Consider the following 21,583-nt stretch of genomic DNA (forward strand, 5'->3'; position numbering starts at 1 on the left):
TACTGAGGAGGGAAGTTATCCCGAAACCCGAGCCATGTCTCGGGCGATATTTTAAAACCCGGGACATGTATCAGGTCTAGAGATTATCCGTTTAACAAGTACTTACTTGCACCCACTGGGGTGAACCACTCAAGAACTTCATGTACCAGCTCCCCATGGGGCAACCCGGAGGAGGAGCTAGCGGTGTGCGCTCCATTGCGGTTGTTTATATAAATGGCTCCCTTGAGCTTTGAGCTGACGAGCTCCTGGACGACGCACCTGCGTGCCTGTGCGGGCACTGAGGCCCTTGACGGTTGCTTGGCGGCCCTCTCTTCCACCCCTAACTATTTTCTCAACTGAGGAGGGAAGTTATCCCGAAACCCGAGCCATGTCTCGGGCGATATTTTAAAACCCTGGACATGTATCGGGTCTAGAGATTATATGTTTAACAAGTACTTACTTGCACCCTCTGGGGTGAACCACTCAAGAACTTCATGTACCAGCTTCCCATGGGGCAACCCGGAGGAGGAGCTAGCGGTGTGCGCTCCATTGCGGTTGTTTATATAAATGGCTCCCTTGAGCTTTGAGCTGACGAGCTCCTGGACGATGCACCTGCGTGCCTGTGCGGGCACTGAGGTCCTTGACGGTTGCTTGGCGGTCCCCTCTTCCACCCCTAACTATTTTCTCTACTGAGGAGGGAAGTTATCCCGAAACCCGAGCCATGTCTCGGGCGAAATTTTAAAACCCGGGACATGTATCGGGTCTAGAGATTATCCGTTTAACAAGTACTTACTTGCACCCACTGGGGTGAACCACTCAAGAACTTCATGTACCAGCTTCCCATGGGGCAACCCGGAGGAGGAGATAGCGGTGTGCGCTCCATTGCGGTTGTTTATATAAATGGCTCCCTTGAGCTTTGAGCTGACGAGCTCCTGGACGACGCACCTGCGTGCCTGTGCGGGCACTGAGCCCCTTGACGGTTGCTTGGCGGCCCCCTCTTCCACCCCTAACTATTTTCTCTACTGAGGAGGGAAGTTATCCCGAAACCCGAGCCATGTCTCGGGCGATATTTTAAAACCCGGGACATGTATCGGGTCTAGAGATTATCCGTTTAACAAGTACTTACTTGCACCCACTGGGGTGAACCACTCAAGAACGTCATGTACCAGCTTCCCATGGGGCAACCCGGAGGAGGAGCTAGCGGTGTGTGCTCCATTGCGGTTGTTTATATAAATGGCTCCCTTGAGCTTTGAGCTGACGAGCTCCTGGACGACGCACCTGCGTGCCTGTGCGGGCACTGAGGCCCTTGACGGTTGCTTGGCGGGCCTCTCTTCCACCCCTAACTATTTTCTCTACTGAGGAGGGAAGTTATCCCGAAACCCGAGCCATGTCTCGGGCGATATTTTAAAACCTGGGACATGTATCGGGTCTAGAAATTATCCGTTTAACAAGTACTTACTTGCACCCACTGGGGTGAACCACTCAAGAACTTCATGTACCAGCTTCCCATGGGGCAACCCTGAGGAGGAGATAGCGGTGTGCGCTCCATTGCGGTTGTTTATATAAATGGCTCCCTTGAGCTTTGAGCTGACGAGCTCCTGGACGACGCACCTGCGTGCCTGTGCGGGCACTGAGGCCCTTGACGGTTGCTTGGCGGCCCTCTCTTCCACCCCTAACTATTTTCTCTACTGAGGAGGGAAGTTATCCCGAAACCCGAGCCATGTCTCGGGCGATATTTTGCAACCCGGGACATGTATCGGGTCTAGAGATTATCCGTTTAACAAGTACTTACTTGCACCCACTGGGGTGAACCACTCAAGAACTTCATGTACCAGCTTCCCATGGGGCAACCCGGAGGAGCTAGCGGTGTGCGCTCCATTGCGGTTGTTTATATAAATGGCTCCCTTCAGCTTTGAGCTGACGAGCTCCTGGACGACGCACCTGCGTGCCTGTGCGGGCACTGAGGCCCTTGACGGTTGCTTGGCGGCCCTCTCTTCCACCCCTAACTATTTTCTCTACTGAGCAGGGAAGTTATCCCGAAACCCGAGCCATGTCTCGGGCGATATTTTAAAACCCGGGACATGTATCGGGTCTAGAGATTATCCGTTTAACAAGTACTTACTTGCACCCACTGGGGTGAACCACTCAAGAACGTCATGTACCAGCTTCCCTTTGGGGCAACCCGGAGGAGGAGCTAGCGGTGTGCGCTCCATTGCGGTTGTTTATATAAATGGCTCCCTTGAGCTTTGAGCTGACGAGCTCCTGGACGACGCACCTGCATGCCTGTGCGGGTACTGAGGCCCTTGACGGTTGCTTGGCGGCCCTCTCTTCCACCCCTAACTATTTTCTCTACTGAAGAGGGAAGTTATCCCGAAACCCGAGCCATGTCTCGGGCGATATTTTAAAACCCGGGACATGTATCGGGTCTAGAGATTATCCGTTTAACAAGTACTTACTTGCACCCACTGGGGTGAACCACTCAATAACTTCATGTACCAGCTTCCCATGGGGCAACCCGGAGGAGGAGCTAGCGGTGTTTGCTCAATTGCGGTTGTTTATATAAATGGCTCCCTTGAGCTTTGAGCTGACGAGCTCCTGGTCGCACCTGCGTTCCTGTGCGGGCACTGAGGCCCTTGACGGTTGCTTGGCAGCCCTCTCTTCCACCCCTAACTATTTTCTCTACTGAGGAGGGAAGTTATCCCGAAACCCGAGCCATGTCTCGGGCGATATTTTAAAACCCGGGACATGTATCGGGTCTAGATATTATCCGTTTAACAAGTACTTACTTGCACCCACTGGGGTGAACCACTCAAGAACTTCATGTACCAGCTTCCCATGGGGCAACCCGGAGGAGGAGCTAGCGGTGTGCGCTCCATTGCGGTTGTTTATATAAATGGCTCCCTTGAGCTTTGAGCTGACGAGCTCCTGGACGACGCACCTGCGTGCCTGTGCGGGCACTGAGGCCCTTGACGGTTGCTTGGCGGCCCTCTCTTCCACCCCTAACTATTTTCTCTACTGAGGAGGAAAGTTATCCCGAAACCCGAGCCATGTCTCGGGCGATATTTTAAAACCCGGGACATGTATCGGGTCTAGAGATTATCCGTTTAACAAGTACTTACTTACACCCACTGGGGTGAACCACTCAAGAACTTCATGTACCAGCTTCCCATGGGGCAACCAGGAGGAGGAGCTAGCGGTGTGCGCTCCATTGCGGTTGTTTATATAAATGGCTCCCTTGAGCTTTGAGCTGACGAGCTCCTGGACGATGCACCTGCGTGCCTGTGCGGGCACTGAGGTCCTTGACGGTTGCTTGGCGGCCCCCTCTTCCACCCCTAACTATTTTCTCTACTGAGGAGGGAAGTTATCCCGAAACCCGAGCCATGTCTCGGGCGAAATTTTAAAACCCGGGACATGTATCGGGTCTAGAGATTATCCGTTTAACAAGTACTTACTTGCACCCACTGGGGTGAACCACTCAAGAACTTCATGTACCAGCTTCCCATGGGGCAACCCGGAGGAGGAGATAGCGGTGTGCGCTCCATTGCGGTTGTTTATATAAATGGCTCCCTTGAGCTTTGAGCTGACGAGCTCCTGGACGACGCACCTGCGTGCCTGTGCGGGCAGTGAGCCCCTTGACGGTTGCTTGGCGGCCCCCTCTTCCACCCCTAACTATTTTCTCTACTGAGGAGGGAAGTTATCCCGAAACCCGAGCCATGTCTCGGGCGATATTTTAAAACCCGGGACATGTATCGGGTCTAGAGATTATCCGTTTAACAAGTACTTACTTGCACCCACTGGGGTGAACCACTCAAGAACGTCATGTACCAGCTTCCCATGGGGCAACCCGGAGGAGGAGCTAGCGGTGTGTGCTCCATTGCGGTTGTTTATATAAATGGCTCCCTTGAGCTTTGAGCTGACGAGCTCCTGGACGACGCACCTGCGTGCCTGTGCGGGCACTGAGGCCCTTGACGGTTGCTTGGCGACCCTCTCTTCCACCCCTAACTATTTTCTCTACTGAGGAGGGAAGTTATCCCGAAACCCGAGCCATGTCTCGGGCGATATTTTAAAACCCGGGACATGTATCGGGTCTAGAGATTATCCGTTTAACAAGTACTTACATGCACCCACTGGGGTGAACCACTCAAGAACTTCATGTACCAGCTTCCCATGGGGCAACTCGGAGGAGGAGCTAGCGGTGTGCGCTCCATTGCGGTTGTTTATATAAATGGCTTCCTTGAGCTTTGAGCTGACGAGCTCCTGGAAGACTCACCTGCCTGCCTGTGCGGGCACTGAGGCCCTTGACGGTTGCTTGGCAGCCCTCTCTTCCACCCCTAACTATTTTCTCTACTGAGGAGGGAAGTTATCCCGAAACCCGAGCCATGTCTCGGGCGATATTTTAAAACCCGGGACATGTATCGGGTCTAGAGATTATCCGTTTAACAAGTACTTACTTGCACCCACTGGGGTGAACCACTCAAGAACTTCATGTACCAGCTTCCCATGGGGCAACCCGGAGGAGGAGCTAGCGGTGTGCGCTCCATTGCGGTTGTTTATATAAATGGCTCCCTTCAGCTTTGAGCTGACGAGCTCCTGGACGACGCACCTGCGTGCCTGTGCGGGCACTGAGGGCCTTGACGGTTGCTTGGCGGCCCTCTCTTCCACCCCTAACTATTTTCTCTACTGAGGAGGGAAGTTATCCCGAAACCCGAACCATGTCTTGGGCGATATTTTAAAACCTGGGACATGTATCGGGTCTAGAGATTATCCGTTTAACAAGTACTTACTTGCACCGACTGGGGTGAACCACTCAAGAACTTCATGTACCAGCTTCCCATGGGGCAACCCGGAGGAGGAGCTAGCGGTGTGCGCTCCATTGCGGTTGTTTATATAAATGGCTCCCTTGAGCTCTGAGCTGACGAGCTCCTGGTCGCACCTGCGTTCCTGTGCGGGCACTGAGGCCCTTGACGGTTGCTTGGCAGCCCTCTCTTCCACCCCTAACTATTTTCTCTACTGAGGAGGGAAGTTATCCCGAAACCCGAGCCATGTCTCGGGCGATATTTTAAAACCCGGGACATGTATCGGGTCTAGATATTATCCGTTTAACAAGTACTTACTTGCACCCACTGGGGTGAACCACTCAAGAACTTCATGTACCAGCTTCCCATGGGGCAACCCGGAGGAGGAGCTAGCGGTGTGCGCTCCATTGCGGTTGTTTATATAAATGGCTCCCTTGAGCTTTGAGCTGACGAGCTCCTGGACGACGCACCTGCGTGCCTGTGCGGGCACTGAGGCCCTTGACGGTTGCTTGGCGGCCCTCTCTTCCACCCCTAACTATTTTCTCTACTGAGGAGGAAAGTTATCCCGAAACCCGAGCCATGTCTCGGGCGATATTTTAAAACCCGGGACATGTATCGGGTCTAGAGATTATCCGTTTAACAAGTACTTACTTACACCCACTGGGGTGAACCACTCAAGAACTTCATGTACCAGCTTCCCATGGGGCAACCAGGAGGAGGAGCTAGCGGTGTGCGCTCCATTGCGGTTGTTTATATAAATGGCTCCCTTGAGCTTTGAGCTGACGAGCTCCTGGACGATGCACCTGCGTGCCTGTGCGGGCACTGAGGTCCTTGACGGTTGCTTGGCGGCCCCCTCTTCCACCCCTAACTATTTTCTCTACTGAGGAGGGAAGTTATCCCGAAACCCGAGCCATGTCTCGGGCGAAATTTTAAAACCCGGGACATGTATCGGGTCTAGAGATTATCCGTTTAACAAGTACTTACTTGCACCCACTGGGGTGAACCACTCAAGAACTTCATGTACCAGCTTCCCATGGGGCAACCCGGAGGAGGAGATAGCGGTGTGCGCTCCATTGCGGTTGTTTATATAAATGGCTCCCTTGAGCTTTGAGCTGACGAGCTCCTGGACGACGCACCTGCGTGCCTGTGCGGGCAGTGAGCCCCTTGACGGTTGCTTGGCGGCCCCCTCTTCCACCCCTAACTATTTTCTCTACTGAGGAGGGAAGTTATCCCGAAACCCGAGCCATGTCTCGGGCGATATTTTAAAACCCGGGACATGTATCGGGTCTAGAGATTATCCGTTTAACAAGTACTTACTTGCACCCACTGGGGTGAACCACTCAAGAACGTCATGTACCAGCTTCCCATGGGGCAACCCGGAGGAGGAGCTAGCGGTGTGTGCTCCATTGCGGTTGTTTATATAAATGGCTCCCTTGAGCTTTGAGCTGACGAGCTCCTGGACGACGCACCTGCGTGCCTGTGCGGGCACTGAGGCCCTTGACGGTTGCTTGGCGACCCTCTCTTCCACCCCTAACTATTTTCTCTACTGAGGAGGGAAGTTATCCCGAAACCCGAGCCATGTCTCGGGCGATATTTTAAAACCCGGGACATGTATCGGGTCTAGAGATTATCCGTTTAACAAGTACTTACATGCACCCACTGGGGTGAACCACTCAAGAACTTCATGTACCAGCTTCCCATGGGGCAACTCGGAGGAGGAGCTAGCGGTGTGCGCTCCATTGCGGTTGTTTATATAAATGGCTTCCTTGAGCTTTGAGCTGACGAGCTCCTGGAAGACTCACCTGCCTGCCTGTGCGGGCACTGAGGCCCTTGACGGTTGCTTGGCAGCCCTCTCTTCCACCCCTAACTATTTTCTCTACTGAGGAGGGAAGTTATCCCGAAACCCGAGCCATGTCTCGGGCGATATTTTAAAACCCGGGACATGTATCGGGTCTAGAGATTATCCGTTTAACAAGTACTTACTTGCACCCACTGGGGTGAACCACTCAAGAACTTCATGTACCAGCTTCCCATGGGGCAACCCGGAGGAGGAGCTAGCGGTGTGCGCTCCATTGCGGTTGTTTATATAAATGGCTCCCTTCAGCTTTGAGCTGACGAGCTCCTGGACGACGCACCTGCGTGCCTGTGCGGGCACTGAGGGCCTTGACGGTTGCTTGGCGGCCCTCTCTTCCACCCCTAACTATTTTCTCTACTGAGGAGGGAAGTTATCCCGAAACCCGAACCATGTCTTGGGCGATATTTTAAAACCTGGGACATGTATCGGGTCTAGAGATTATCCGTTTAACAAGTACTTACTTGCACCGACTGGGGTGAACCACTCAAGAACTTCATGTACCAGCTTCCCATGGGGCAACCCGGAGGAGGAGCTAGCGGTGTGCGCTCCATTGCGGTTGTTTATATAAATGGCTCCCTTGAGCTCTGAGCTGACGAGCTCCTGGACGACGCACCTGCGTGCCTGTGCGGGCACTGAGGCCCTTGACGGTTGCTTGGCGGCCCTCTCTTCCACCCCTAACTATTTTCTCTACTGAGGAGGGAAGTTATCCCGAAACCCGAGCCATGTCTCGGGCGATATTTTGCAACCCGGGACATGTATCGGGTCTAGAGATTATCCGTTTAACAAGTACTTACTTGCACCCACTGGGGTGAACCACTCAAGAACTTCATGTACCAGCTTCCCATGGGGCAACCCGGAGGAGCTAGCGGTGTGCGCTCCATTGCGGTTGTTTATATAAATGGCTCCCTTCAGCTTTGAGCTGACGAGCTCCTGGACGACGCACCTGCGTGCCTGTGCGGGCACTGAGGCCCTTGACGGTTGCTTGGCGGCCCTCTCTTCCACCCCTAACTATTTTCTCTACTGAGCAGGGAAGTTATCCCGAAACCCGAGCCATGTCTCGGGCGATATTTTAAAACCCGGGACATGTATCGGGTCTAGAGATTATCCGTTTAACAAGTACTTACTTGCACCCACTGGGGTGAACCACTCAAGAACGTCATGTACCAGCCACCCTTTGGGGCAACCCGGAGGAGGAGCTAGCGGTGTGCGCTCCATTGCGGTTGTTTATATAAATGGCTCCCTTGAGCTTTGAGCTGACGAGCTCCTGGACGACGCACCTGCATGCCTGTGCGGGCACTGAGGCCCTTGACGGTTGCTTGGCGGCCCTCTCTTCCACCCCTAACTATTTTCTCTACTGAAGAGGGAAGTTATCCCGAAACCCGAGCCATGTCTCGGGCGATATTTTAAAACCCGGGACATGTATCGGGTCTAGAGATTATCCGTTTAACAAGTACTTACTTGCACCCACTGGGGTGAACCACTCAATAACTTCATGTACCAGCTTCCCATGGGGCAACCCGGAGGAGGAGCTAGCGGTGTTTGCTCAATTGCGGTTGTTTATATAAATGGCTCCCTTGAGCTTTGAGCTGACGAGCTCCTGGTCGCACCTGCGTTCCTGTGCGGGCACTGAGGCCCTTGACGGTTGCTTGGCAGCCCTCTCTTCCACCCCTAACTATTTTCTCTACTGAGGAGGAAAGTTATCCCGAAACCCGAGCCATGTCTCGGGCGATATTTTAAAACCCGGGACATGTATCGGGTCTAGATATTATCCGTTTAACAAGTACTTACTTGCACCCACTGGGGTGAACCACTCAAGAACTTCATGTACCAGCTTCCCATGGGGCAACCCGGAGGAGGAGCTAGCGGTGTGCGCTCCATTGCGGTTGTTTATATAAATGGCTCCCTTGAGCTTTGAGCTGACGAGCTCCTGGACGACGCACCTGCGTGCCTGTGCGGGCACTGAGGCCCTTGACGGTTGCTTGGCGGCCCTCTCTTCCACCCCTAACTATTTTCTCTACTGAGGAGGAAAGTTATCCCGAAACCCGAGCCATGTCTCGGGCGATATTTTAAAACCCGGGACATGTATCGGGTCTAGAGATTATCCGTTTAACAAGTACTTACTTGCACCAACTGGGGTGAACCACTCAAGAACTTCATGTACCAGCTTCCCATGGGGCAACCCGGAGGAGGAGCTAGCGGTGTGCGCTCCATTGCGGTTGTTTATATAAATGGCTCCCTTGAGCTTTGAGCTGACGAGCTCCTGGACGATGCACCTGCGTGCCTGTGCGGGCACTGAGGTCCTTGACGGTTGCTTGGCGGCCCCCTCTTCCACCCCTAACTATTTTCTCTACTGAGGAGGGAAGTTATCCCGAAACCCGAGCCATGTCTCGGGCGAAATTTTAAAACCCGGGACATGTATCGGGTCTAGAGATTATCCGTTTAACAAGTACTTACTTGCACCCACTGGGGTGAACCACTCAAGAACTTCATGTACCAGCTTCCCATGGGGCTACCCGGAGGAGGAGCTAGTGGTGTGCGCTCCATTGCGGTTGTTTATATAAATGGCTCCCTTGAGCTTTGAGCTGACGAGCTCCTGGACGACGCACCTGCGTGCCTGTGCGGGCACTGAGCCCCTTGACGGTTGCTTGGCGGCCCCCTCTTCCACCCCTAACTATTTTCTCTACTGAGGAGGGAAGTTATCCCGAAACCCGAGCCATGTCTCGGGCGATATTTTAAAACCCGGGACATGTATCGGGTCTAGAGATTATCCGTTTAACAAGTACTTACTTGCACCCACTGGGGTGAACCACTCAAGAACGTCATGTACCAGCTTCCCATGGGGCAACCCGGAGGAGGAGCTAGCGGTGTGTGCTCCATTGCGGTTGTTTATATAAATGGCTCCCTTGAGCTTTGAGCTGACGAGCTCCTGGACGACGCACCTGCGTGCCTGTGCGGGCACTGAGGCCCTTGACGGTTGCTTGGCGGGCCTCTCTTCCACCCCTAACTATTTTCTCTACTGAGGAGGGAAGTTATCCCGAAACCCGAGCCATGTCTCGGGCGATATTTTAAAACCTGGGACATGTATCGGGTCTAGAAATTATCCGTTTAACAAGTACTTACTTGCACCCACTGGGGTGAACCACTCAAGAACTTCATGTACCAGCTTCCCATGGGGCAACCCTGAGGAGGAGATAGCGGTGTGCGCTCCATTGCGGTTGTTTATATAAATGGCTCCCTTGAGCTTTGAGCTGACGAGCTCCTGGACGACGCACCTGCGTGCCTGTGCGGGCACTGAGGCCCTTGACGGTTGCTTGGCGGCCCTCTCTTCCACCCCTAACTATTTTCTCTACTGAGGAGGGAAGTTATCCCGAAACCCGAGCCATGTCTCGGGCGATATTTTGCAACCCGGGACATGTATCGGGTCTAGAGATTATCCGTTTAACAAGTACTTACTTGCACCCACTGGGGTGAACCACTCAAGAACTTCATGTACCAGCTTCCCATGGGGCAACCCGGAGGAGCTAGCGGTGTGCGCTCCATTGCGGTTGTTTATATAAATGGCTCCCTTCAGCTTTGAGCTGACGAGCTCCTGGACGACGCACCTGCGTGCCTGTGCGGGCACTGAGGCCCTTGACGGTTGCTTGGCGGCCCTCTCTTCCACCCCTAACTATTTTCTCTACTGAGCAGGGAAGTTATCCCGAAACCCGAGCCATGTCTCGGGCGATATTTTAAAACCCGGGACATGTATCGGGTCTAGAGATTATCCGTTTAACAAGTACTTACTTGCACCCACTGGGGTGAACCACTCAAGAACGTCATGTACCAGCTTCCCTTTGGGGCAACCCGGAGGAGGAGCTAGCGGTGTGCGCTCCATTGCGGTTGTTTATATAAATGGCTCCCTTGAGCTTTGAGCTGACGAGCTCCTGGACGACGCACCTGCATGCCTGTGCGGGTACTGAGGCCCTTGACGGTTGCTTGGCGGCCCTCTCTTCCACCCCTAACTATTTTCTCTACTGAAGAGGGAAGTTATCCCGAAACCCGAGCCATGTCTCGGGCGATATTTTAAAACCCGGGACATGTATCGGGTCTAGAGATTATCCGTTTAACAAGTACTTACTTGCACCCACTGGGGTGAACCACTCAATAACTTCATGTACCAGCTTCCCATGGGGCAACCCGGAGGAGGAGCTAGCGGTGTTTGCTCAATTGCGGTTGTTTATATAAATGGCTCCCTTGAGCTTTGAGCTGACGAGCTCCTGGTCGCACCTGCGTTCCTGTGCGGGCACTGAGGCCCTTGACGGTTGCTTGGCAGCCCTCTCTTCCACCCCTAACTATTTTCTCTACTGAGGAGGGAAGTTATCCCGAAACCCGAGCCATGTCTCGGGCGATATTTTAAAACCCGGGACATGTATCGGGTCTAGATATTATCCGTTTAACAAGTACTTACTTGCACCCACTGGGGTGAACCACTCAAGAACTTCATGTACCAGCTTCCCATGGGGCAACCCGGAGGAGGAGCTAGCGGTGTGCGCTCCATTGCGGTTGTTTATATAAATGGCTCCCTTGAGCTTTGAGCTGACGAGCTCCTGGACGACGCACCTGCGTGCCTGTGCGGGCACTGAGGCCCTTGACGGTTGCTTGGCGGCCCTCTCTTCCACCCCTAACTATTTTCTCTACTGAGGAGGAAAGTTATCCCGAAACCCGAGCCATGTCTCGGGCGATATTTTAAAACCCGGGACATGTATCGGGTCTAGAGATTATCCGTTTAACAAGTACTTACTTACACCCACTGGGGTGAACCACTCAAGAACTTCATGTACCAGCTTCCCATGGGGCAACCAGGAGGAGGAGCTAGCGGTGTGCGCTCCATTGCGGTTGTTTATATAAATGGCTCCCTTGAGCTTTGAGCTGACGAGCTCCTGGACGATGCACCTGCGTGCCTGTGCGGGCACTGAGGTCCTTGACGGTTGCTTGGCGGCCCCCTCTTCCACCCCTAACTATTTTCTCTACTGAGGAGGGAAGTTATCCCGAAACCCGAGCCATGTCTCGGGCGAAATTTTAAAACCCGGGACATGTATCGGGTCTAGAGATTATCCGTTTAACAAGTACTTACTTGCACCCACTGGGGTGAACCACTCAAGAACTTCATGTACCAGCTTCCCATGGGGCAACCCGGAGGAGGAGATAGCGGTGTGCGCTCCATTGCGGTTGTTTATATAAATGGCTCCCTTGAGCTTTGAGCTGACGAGCTCCTGGACGACGCACCTGCGTGCCTGTGCGGGCAGTGAGCCCCTTGACGGTTGCTTGGCGGCCCCCTCTTCCACCCCTAACTATTTTCTCTACTGAGGAGGGAAGTTATCCCGAAACCCGAGCCATGTCTCGGGCGATATTTTAAAACCCGGGACATGTATCGGGTCTAGAGATTATCCGTTTAACAAGTACTTACTTGCACCCACTGGGGTGAACCACTCAAGAACGTCATGTACCAGCTTCCCATGGGGCAACCCGGAGGAGGAGCTAGCGGTGTGTGCTCCATTGCGGTTGTTTATATAAATGGCTCCCTTGAGCTTTGAGCTGACGAGCTCCTGGACGACGCACCTGCGTGCCTGTGCGGGCACTGAGGCCCTTGACGGTTGCTTGGCGACCCTCTCTTCCACCCCTAACTATTTTCTCTACTGAGGAGGGAAGTTATCCCGAAACCCGAGCCATGTCTCGGGCGATATTTTAAAACCCGGGACATGTATCGGGTCTAGAGATTATCCGTTTAACAAGTACTTACATGCACCCACTGGGGTGAACCACTCAAGAACTTCATGTACCAGCTTCCCATGGGGCAACTCGGAGGAGGAGCTAGCGGTGTGCGCTCCATTGCGGTTGTTTATATAAATGGCTTCCTTGAGCTTTGAGCTGACGAGCTCCTGGAAGACTCACCTGCCTGCCTGTGCGGGCACTGAGGCCCTTGACGGTTGCTTGGCAGCCCTCTCTTCCACCCCTAACTATTTTCTCTACTGAGGAGGGAAGTTATCCCGAAACCCGAGCCATGTCTCGGGCGATATTTTAAAACCCGGGACATGTATCGGGTCTAGAGATTATCCGTTTAACAAGTACTTACTTGCACCCACTGGGGTGAACCACTCAAGAACTTCATGTACCAGCTTCCCATGGGGCAACCCGGAGGAGGAGCTAGCGGTGTGCGCTCCATTGCGGTTGTTTATATAAATGGCTCCCTTCAGCTTTGAGCTGACGAGCTCCTGGACGACGCACCTGCGTGCCTGTGCGGGCACTGAGGGCCTTGACGGTTGCTTGGCGGCCCTCTCTTCCACCCCTAACTATTTTCTCTACTGAGGAGGGAAGTTATCCCGAAACCCGAACCATGTCTTGGGCGATATTTTAAAACCTGGGACATGTATCGGGTCTAGAGATTATCCGTTTAACAAGTACTTACTTGCACCGACTGGGGTGAACCACTCAAGAACTTCATGTACCAGCTTCCCATGGGGCAACCCGGAGGAGGAGCTAGCGGTGTGCGCTCCATTGCGGTTGTTTATATAAATGGCTCCCTTGAGCTCTGAGCTGACGAGCTCCTGGTCGCACCTGCGTTCCTGTGCGGGCACTGAGGCCCTTGACGGTTGCTTGGCAGCCCTCTCTTCCACCCCTAACTATTTTCTCTACTGAGGAGGGAAGTTATCCCGAAACCCGAGCCATGTCTCGGGCGATATTTTAAAACCCGGGACATGTATCGGGTCTAGATATTATCCGTTTAACAAGTACTTACTTGCACCCACTGGGGTGAACCACTCAAGAACTTCATGTACCAGCTTCCCATGGGGCAACCCGGAGGAGGAGCTAGCGGTGTGCGCTCCATTGCGGTTGTTTATATAAATGGCTCCCTTGAGCTTTGAGCTGACGAGCTCCTGGACGACGCACCTGCGTGCCTGTGCGGGCACTGAGGCCCTTGACGGTTGCTTGGCGGCCCTCTCTTCCACCCCTAACTATTTTCTCTACTGAGGAGGAAAGTTATCCCGAAACCCGAGCCATGTCTCGGGCGATATTTTAAAACCCGGGACATGTATCGGGTCTAGAGATTATCCGTTTAACAAGTACTTACTTACACCCACTGGGGTGAACCACTCAAGAACTTCATGTACCAGCTTCCCATGGGGCAACCAGGAGGAGGAGCTAGCGGTGTGCGCTCCATTGCGGTTGTTTATATAAATGGCTCCCTTGAGCTTTGAGCTGACGAGCTCCTGGACGATGCACCTGCGTGCCTGTGCGGGCACTGAGGTCCTTGACGGTTGCTTGGCGGCCCCCTCTTCCACCCCTAACTATTTTCTCTACTGAGGAGGGAAGTTATCCCGAAACCCGAGCCATGTCTCGGGCGAAATTTTAAAACCCGGGACATGTATCGGGTCTAGAGATTATCCGTTTAACAAGTACTTACTTGCACCCACTGGGGTGAACCACTCAAGAACTTCATGTACCAGCTTCCCATGGGGCAACCCGGAGGAGGAGATAGCGGTGTGCGCTCCATTGCGGTTGTTTATATAAATGGCTCCCTTGAGCTTTGAGCTGACGAGCTCCTGGACGACGCACCTGCGTGCCTGTGCGGGCAGTGAGCCCCTTGACGGTTGCTTGGCGGCCCCCTCTTCCACCCCTAACTATTTTCTCTACTGAGGAGGGAAGTTATCCCGAAACCCGAGCCATGTCTCGGGCGATATTTTAAAACCCGGGACATGTATCGGGTCTAGAGATTATCCGTTTAACAAGTACTTACTTGCACCCACTGGGGTGAACCACTCAAGAACGTCATGTACCAGCTTCCCATGGGGCAACCCGGAGGAGGAGCTAGCGGTGTGTGCTCCATTGCGGTTGTTTATATAAATGGCTCCCTTGAGCTTTGAGCTGACGAGCTCCTGGACGACGCACCTGCGTGCCTGTGCGGGCACTGAGGCCCTTGACGGTTGCTTGGCGACCCTCTCTTCCACCCCTAACTATTTTCTCTACTGAGGAGGGAAGTTATCCCGAAACCCGAGCCATGTCTCGGGCGATATTTTAAAACCCGGGACATGTATCGGGTCTAGAGATTATCCGTTTAACAAGTACTTACATGCACCCACTGGGGTGAACCACTCAAGAACTTCATGTACCAGCTTCCCATGGGGCAACTCGGAGGAGGAGCTAGCGGTGTGCGCTCCATTGCGGTTGTTTATATAAATGGCTTCCTTGAGCTTTGAGCTGACGAGCTCCTGGAAGACTCACCTGCCTGCCTGTGCGGGCACTGAGGCCCTTGACGGTTGCTTGGCAGCCCTCTCTTCCACCCCTAACTATTTTCTCTACTGAGGAGGGAAGTTATCCCGAAACCCGAGCCATGTCTCGGGCGATATTTTAAAACCCGGGACATGTATCGGGTCTAGAGATTATCCGTTTAACAAGTACTTACTTGCACCCACTGGGGTGAACCACTCAAGAACTTCATGTACCAGCTTCCCATGGGGCAACCCGGAGGAGGAGCTAGCGGTGTGCGCTCCATTGCGGTTGTTTATATAAATGGCTCCCTTCAGCTTTGAGCTGACGAGCTCCTGGACGACGCACCTGCGTGCCTGTGCGGGCACTGAGGGCCTTGACGGTTGCTTGGCGGCCCTCTCTTCCACCCCTAACTATTTTCTCTACTGAGGAGGGAAGTTATCCCGAAACCCGAACCATGTCTTGGGCGATATTTTAAAACCTGGGACATGTATCGGGTCTAGAGATTATCCGTTTAACAAGTACTTACTTGCACCGACTGGGGTGAACCACTCAAGAACTTCATGTACCAGCTTCCCATGGGGCAACCCGGAGGAGGAGCTAGCGGTGTGCGCTCCATTGCGGTTGTTTATATAAATGGCTCCCTTGAGCTCTGAGCTGACGAGCTCCTGGACGACGCACCTGCGTGCCTGTGCGGGCACTGAGGCCCTTGACGGTTGCTTGGCGGCCCTCTCTTCCACCCCTAACTATTTTCTCTACTGAGGAGGGAAGTTATCCCGAAACCCGAGCCATGTCTCGGGCGATATTTTGCAACCCGGGACATGTATCGGGTCTAGAGATTATCCGTTTAACAAGTACTTACTTGCACCCACTGGGGTGAACCACTCAAGAACTTCATGTACCAGCTTCCCATGGGGCAACCCGGAGGAGCTAGCGGTGTGCGCTCCATTGCGGTTGTTTATATAAATGGCTCCCTTCAGCTTTGAGCTGACGAGCTCCTGGACGACGCACCTGCGTGCCTGTGCGGGCACTGAGGCCCTTGACGGTTGCTTGGCGGCCCTCTCTTCCACCCCTAACTATTTTCTCTACTGAGCAGGGAAGTTATCCCGAAACCCGAGCCATGTCTCGGGCGATATTTTAAAACCCGGGACATGTATCGGGTCTAGAGATTATCCGTTTAACAAGTACTTACTTGCACCCACTGGGGTGAACCACTCAAGAACGTCATGTACCAGCCACCCTTTGGGGCAACCCGGAGGAGGAGCTAGCGGTGTGCGCTCCATTGCGGTTGTTTATATAAATGGCTCCCTTGAGCTTTGAGCTGACGAGCTCCTGGACGACGCACCTGCATGCCTGTGCGGGCACTGAGGCCCTTGACGGTTGCTTGGCGGCCCTCTCTTCCACCCCTAACTATTTTCTCTACTGAAGAGGGAAGTTATCCCGAAACCCGAGCCATGTCTCGGGCGATATTTTAAAACCCGGGACATGTATCGGGTCTAGAGATTATCCGTTTAACAAGTACTTACTTGCACCCACTGGGGTGAACCACTCAATAACTTCATGTACCAGCTTCCCATGGGGCAACCCGGAGGAGGAGCTAGCGGTGTTTGCTCAATTGCGGTTGTTTATATAAATGGCTCCCTTGAGCTTTGAGCTGACGAGCTCCTGGTCGCACCTGCGTTCCTGTGCGGGCACTGAGGCCCTTGACGGTTGCTTGGCAGCCCTCTCTTCCACCCCTAACTATTTTCTCTACTGAGGAGGAAAGTTATCCCGAAACCCGAGCCATGTCTCGGGCGATATTTTAAAACCCGGGACATGTATCGGGTCTAGATATTATCCGTTTAACAAGTACTTACTTGCACCCACTGGGGTGAACCACTCAAGAACTTCATGTACCAGCTTCCCATGGGGCAACCCGGAGGAGGAGCTAGCGGTGTGCGCTCCATTGCGGTTGTTTATATAAATGGCTCCCTTGAGCTTTGAGCTGACGAGCTCCTGGACGACGCACCTGCGTGCCTGTGCGGGCACTGAGGCCCTTGACGGTTGCTTGGCGGCCCTCTCTTCCACCCCTAACTATTTTCTCTACTGAGGAGGAAAGTTATCCCGAAACCCGAGCCATGTCTCGGGCGATATTTTAAAACCCGGGACATGTATCGGGTCTAGAGATTATCCGTTTAACAAGTACTTACTTGCACCAACTGGGGTGAACCACTCAAGAACTTCATGTACCAGCTTCCCATGGGGCAACCCGGAGGAGGAGCTAGCGGTGTGCGCTCCATTGCGGTTGTTTATATAAATGGCTCCCTTGAGCTTTGAGCTGACGAGCTCCTGGACGATGCACCTGCGTGCCTGTGCGGGCACTGAGGTCCTTGACGGTTGCTTGGCGGCCCCCTCTTCCACCCCTAACTATTTTCTCTACTGAGGAGGGAAGTTATCCCGAAACCCGAGCCATGTCTCGGGCGAAATTTTAAAACCCGGGACATGTATCGGGTCTAGAGATTATCCGTTTAACAAGTACTTACTTGCACCCACTGGGGTGAACCACTCAAGAACTTCATGTACCAGCTTCCCATGGGGCAACCCGGAGGAGGAGATAGCGGTGTGCGCTCCATTGCGGTTGTTTATATAAATGGCTCCCTTGAGCTTTGAGCTGACGAGCTCCTGGACGACGCACCTGCGTGCCTGTGCGGGCACTGAGCCCCTTGACGGTTGCTTGGCGGCCCCCTCTTCCACCCCTAACTATTTTCTCTACTGAGGAGGGAAGTTATCCCGAAACCCGAGCCATGTCTCGGGCGATATTTTAAAACCCGGGACATGTATCGGGTCTAGAGATTATCCGTTTAACAAGTACTTACTTGCACCCACTGGGGTGAACCACTCAAGAACGTCATGTACCAGCTTCCCATGGGGCAACCCGGAGGAGGAGCTAGCGGTGTGTGCTCCATTGCGGTTGTTTATATAAATGGCTCCCTTGAGCTTTGAGCTGACGAGCTCCTGGACGACGCACCTGCGTGCCTGTGCGGGCACTGAGGCCCTTGACGGTTGCTTGGCGGCCCTCTCTTCCACCCCTAACTATTTTCTCTACTGAGGAGGGAAGTTATCCCGAAACCCGAGCCATGTCTCGGGCGATATTTTAAAACCTGGGACATGTATCGGGTCTAGAAATTATCCGTTTAACAAGTACTTACTTGCACCCACTGGGGTGAACCACTCAAGAACTTCATGTACCAGCTTCCCATGGGGCAACCCTGAGGAGGAGATAGCGGTGTGCGCTCCATTGCGGTTGTTTATATAAATGGCTCCCTTGAGCTTTGAGCTGACAAGCTCCTGGACGACGCACCTGCGTGCCTGTGCGGGCACTGAGGCCCTTGACGGTTGCTTGGCGGCCCTCTCTTCCACCCCTAACTATTTTCTCTACTGAGGAGGGAAGTTATCCCGAAACCCGAGCCATGTCTCGGGCGATATTTTGCAACCCGGGACATGTATCGGGTCTAGAGATTATCCGTTTAACAAGTACTTACTTGCACCCACTGGGGTGAACCACTCAAGAACTTCATGTACCAGCTTCCCATGGGGCAACCCGGAGGAGCTAGCGGTGTGCGCTCCATTGCGGTTGTTTATATAAATGGCTCCCTTCAGCTTTGAGCTGACGAGCTCCTGGACGACGCACCTGCGTGCCTGTGCGGGCACTGAGGCCCTTGACGGTTGCTTGGCGGCCCTCTCTTCCACCCCTAACTATTTTCTCTACTGAGCAGGGAAGTTATCCCGAAACCCGAGCCATGTCTCGGGCGATATTTTAAAACCCGGGACATGTATCGGGTCTAGAGATTATCCGTTTAACAAGTACTTACTTGCACCCACTGGGGTGAACCACTCAAGAACGTCATGTACCAGCTTCCCTTTGAGGCAACCCGGAGGAGGAGCTAGCGGTGTGCGCTCCATTGCGGTTGTTTATATAAATGGCTCCCTTGAGCTTTGAGCTGACGAGCTCCTGGACGACGCACCTGCATGCCTGTGCGGGCACTGAGGCCCTTGACGGTTGCTTGGCGGCCCTCTCTTCCACCCCTAACTATTTTCTCTACTGAAGAGGGAAGTTATCCCGAAACCCGAGCCATGTCTCGGGCGATATTTTAAAACGCGGGACATGTATCGGGTCTAGAGATTATCCGTTTAACAAGTACTTACTTGCACCCACTGGGGTGAACCACTCAATAACTTCATGTACCAGCTTCCCATGGGGCAACCCGGAGGATGAGCTAGCGGTGTGCGCTCCATTGCGGTTGTTTATATAAATGGCTCCCTTGAGCTTTGAGCTGACGAGCTCCTGGACGACGCACCTGCGTGCCTGTGCGGGCACTGAGGCCCTTGACGGTTGCTTGGCGGCCCTCTCTTCCACCCCTAACTATTTTCTCTACTGAGGAGGGAAGTTATCCCGAAACCCGAGCCATGTCTCGGGCGATATTTTAAAACCCGGGACATGTATCGGGTCTAGAAATTATCCGTTTAACAAGTACTTACTTGCACCCACTGGGGTGAACCACTCAAGAACTTCATGTACCAGCTTCCCATGGGGCAACCCGGAGGAGGAGCTAGCGGTGTGCGCTCCATTGCGGTTGTTTATATAAATGGCTCCCTTGAGCTTTGAGCTGACGAGCTCCTGGACGACGCACCTGCGTGCCTGTGCGGGCACTGAGGCCCTTGACGGTTGCTTGGCGGCCCTCTCTTCCACCCCTAACTATTTTCTCTACTGAGGAGGGAAGTTATCCCGAAACCCGAGCCATGTCTCGGGCGATATTTTAAAACCCGGGACATGTATCGGGTCTAGACATTATCCGTTTAACAAGTACTTACTTGCACCCTCTGGGGTGAACCACTCAAGAACTTCATGTACCAGCTTCCCATGGGGCAATCCGGAGGAGGAGCTAGCGGTGTGCGCTCCATTGCGGTTGTTTATATAAATGGCTCCCTTGAGCTTTGAGCTGACGAGCTCCTGGACGACGCACCTGCGTGCCTGTGCGGGCACTGAGGCCCTTGACGGTTGCTTGGCGGCCCTCTCTTCCACCCCTAACTATTTTCTCTACTGAGGAGGGAAGTTATCCCGAAACCCGAGCCATGTCTCGGGCGATATTTTAAAACCCGGGACATGTATCGGGTCTAGAGATTATCCGTTTAACAGGTACTTACTTGCACCCACTGGGGTGAACCACTCAAGAACTTCATGTACCAGCTTCCCATGGGGCAACCCGGAGGCGGAGCTAGCGGTGTGCGCTCCATTGCGGTTGTTTATATAAATGGCTCCCTTGAGCTTTGAGCTGACGAGCTCCTGGACAACGCACCTGCGTGCCTGTGCGGGCACTGAGGCCCTTGACGGTTGCTTGGCGGCCCTCTCTTCCACCCCTAACTATTTTCTCTACTGAGCAGGGAAGTTATCCCGAAACCCGAGCCATGTCTCGGGCGATATTTTAAAACCCGGGACATGTATCGGGTCTAGAGATTATCCGTTTAACAAGTACTTACTTGCACCCACTGGGGTGAACCACTCAAGAACGTCATGTACCAGCTTCCCTTTGAGGCAACCCGGAGGAGGAGCTAGCGGTGTGCGCTCCATTGCGGTTGTTTATATAAATGGCTCCCTTGAGCTTTGAGCTGACGAGCTCCTGGACGACGCACCTGCATGCCTGTGCGGGCACTGAGGCCCTTGACGGTTGCTTGGCGGCCCTCTCTTCCACCCCTAACTATTTTCTCTACTGAAGAGGGAAGTTATCCCGAAACCCGAGCCATGTCTCGGGCGATATTTTAAAACCCGGGACATGTATCGGGTCTAGAGATTATCCGTTTAACAAGTACTTACTTGCACCCACTGGGGTGAACCACTCAATAACTTCATGTACCAGCTTCCCATGGGGCAACCCGGAGGATGAGCTAGCGGTGTGCGCTCCATTGCGGTTGTTTATATAAATGGCTCCCTTGAGCTTTGAGCTGACGAGCTCCTGGACGACGCACCTGCGTGCCTGTGCGGGCACTGAGGCCCTTGACGGTTGCTTGGCGGCCCTCTCTTCCACCCCTAACTATTTTCTCTACTGAGGAGGGAAGTTATCCCGAAACCCGAGCCATGTCTCGGGCGATATTTTAAAACCCGGGACATGTATCGGGTCTAGAAATTATCCGTTTAACAAGTACTTACTTGCACCCACTGGGGTGAACCACTCAAGAACTTCATGTACCAGCTTCCCATGGGGCAACCCGGAGGAGGAGCTAGCGGTGTGCGCTCCATTGCGGTTGTTTATATAAATGGCTCCCTTGAGCTTTGAGCTGACGAGCTCCTGGACGACGCACCTGCGTGCCTGTGCGGGCACTGAGGCCCTTGACGGTTGCTTGGCGGCCCTCTCTTCCACCCCTAACTATTTTCTCTACTGAGGAGGGAAGTTATCCCGAAACCCGAGCCATGTCTCGGGCGATATTTTAAAACCCGGGACATGTATCGGGTCTAGAGATTATCCGTTTAACAAGTACTTACTTGCACCCTCTGGGGTGAACCACTCAAGAACTTCATGTACCAGCTTCCCATGGGGCAACCCGGAGGAGGAGCTAGCGGTGTGCGCTCCATTGCGGTTGTTTATATAAATGGCTCCCTTGAGCTTTGAGCTGACGAGCTCCTGGACGACGCACCTGCGTGCCTGTGCGGGCACTGAGGCCCTTGACGGTTGCT

This window comes from Triturus cristatus, chromosome 1_1 (assembly GCF_964204655.1).
Source record: "Triturus cristatus chromosome 1_1, aTriCri1.1, whole genome shotgun sequence".
Taxonomy (NCBI): domain Eukaryota; kingdom Metazoa; phylum Chordata; class Amphibia; order Caudata; family Salamandridae; genus Triturus; species Triturus cristatus.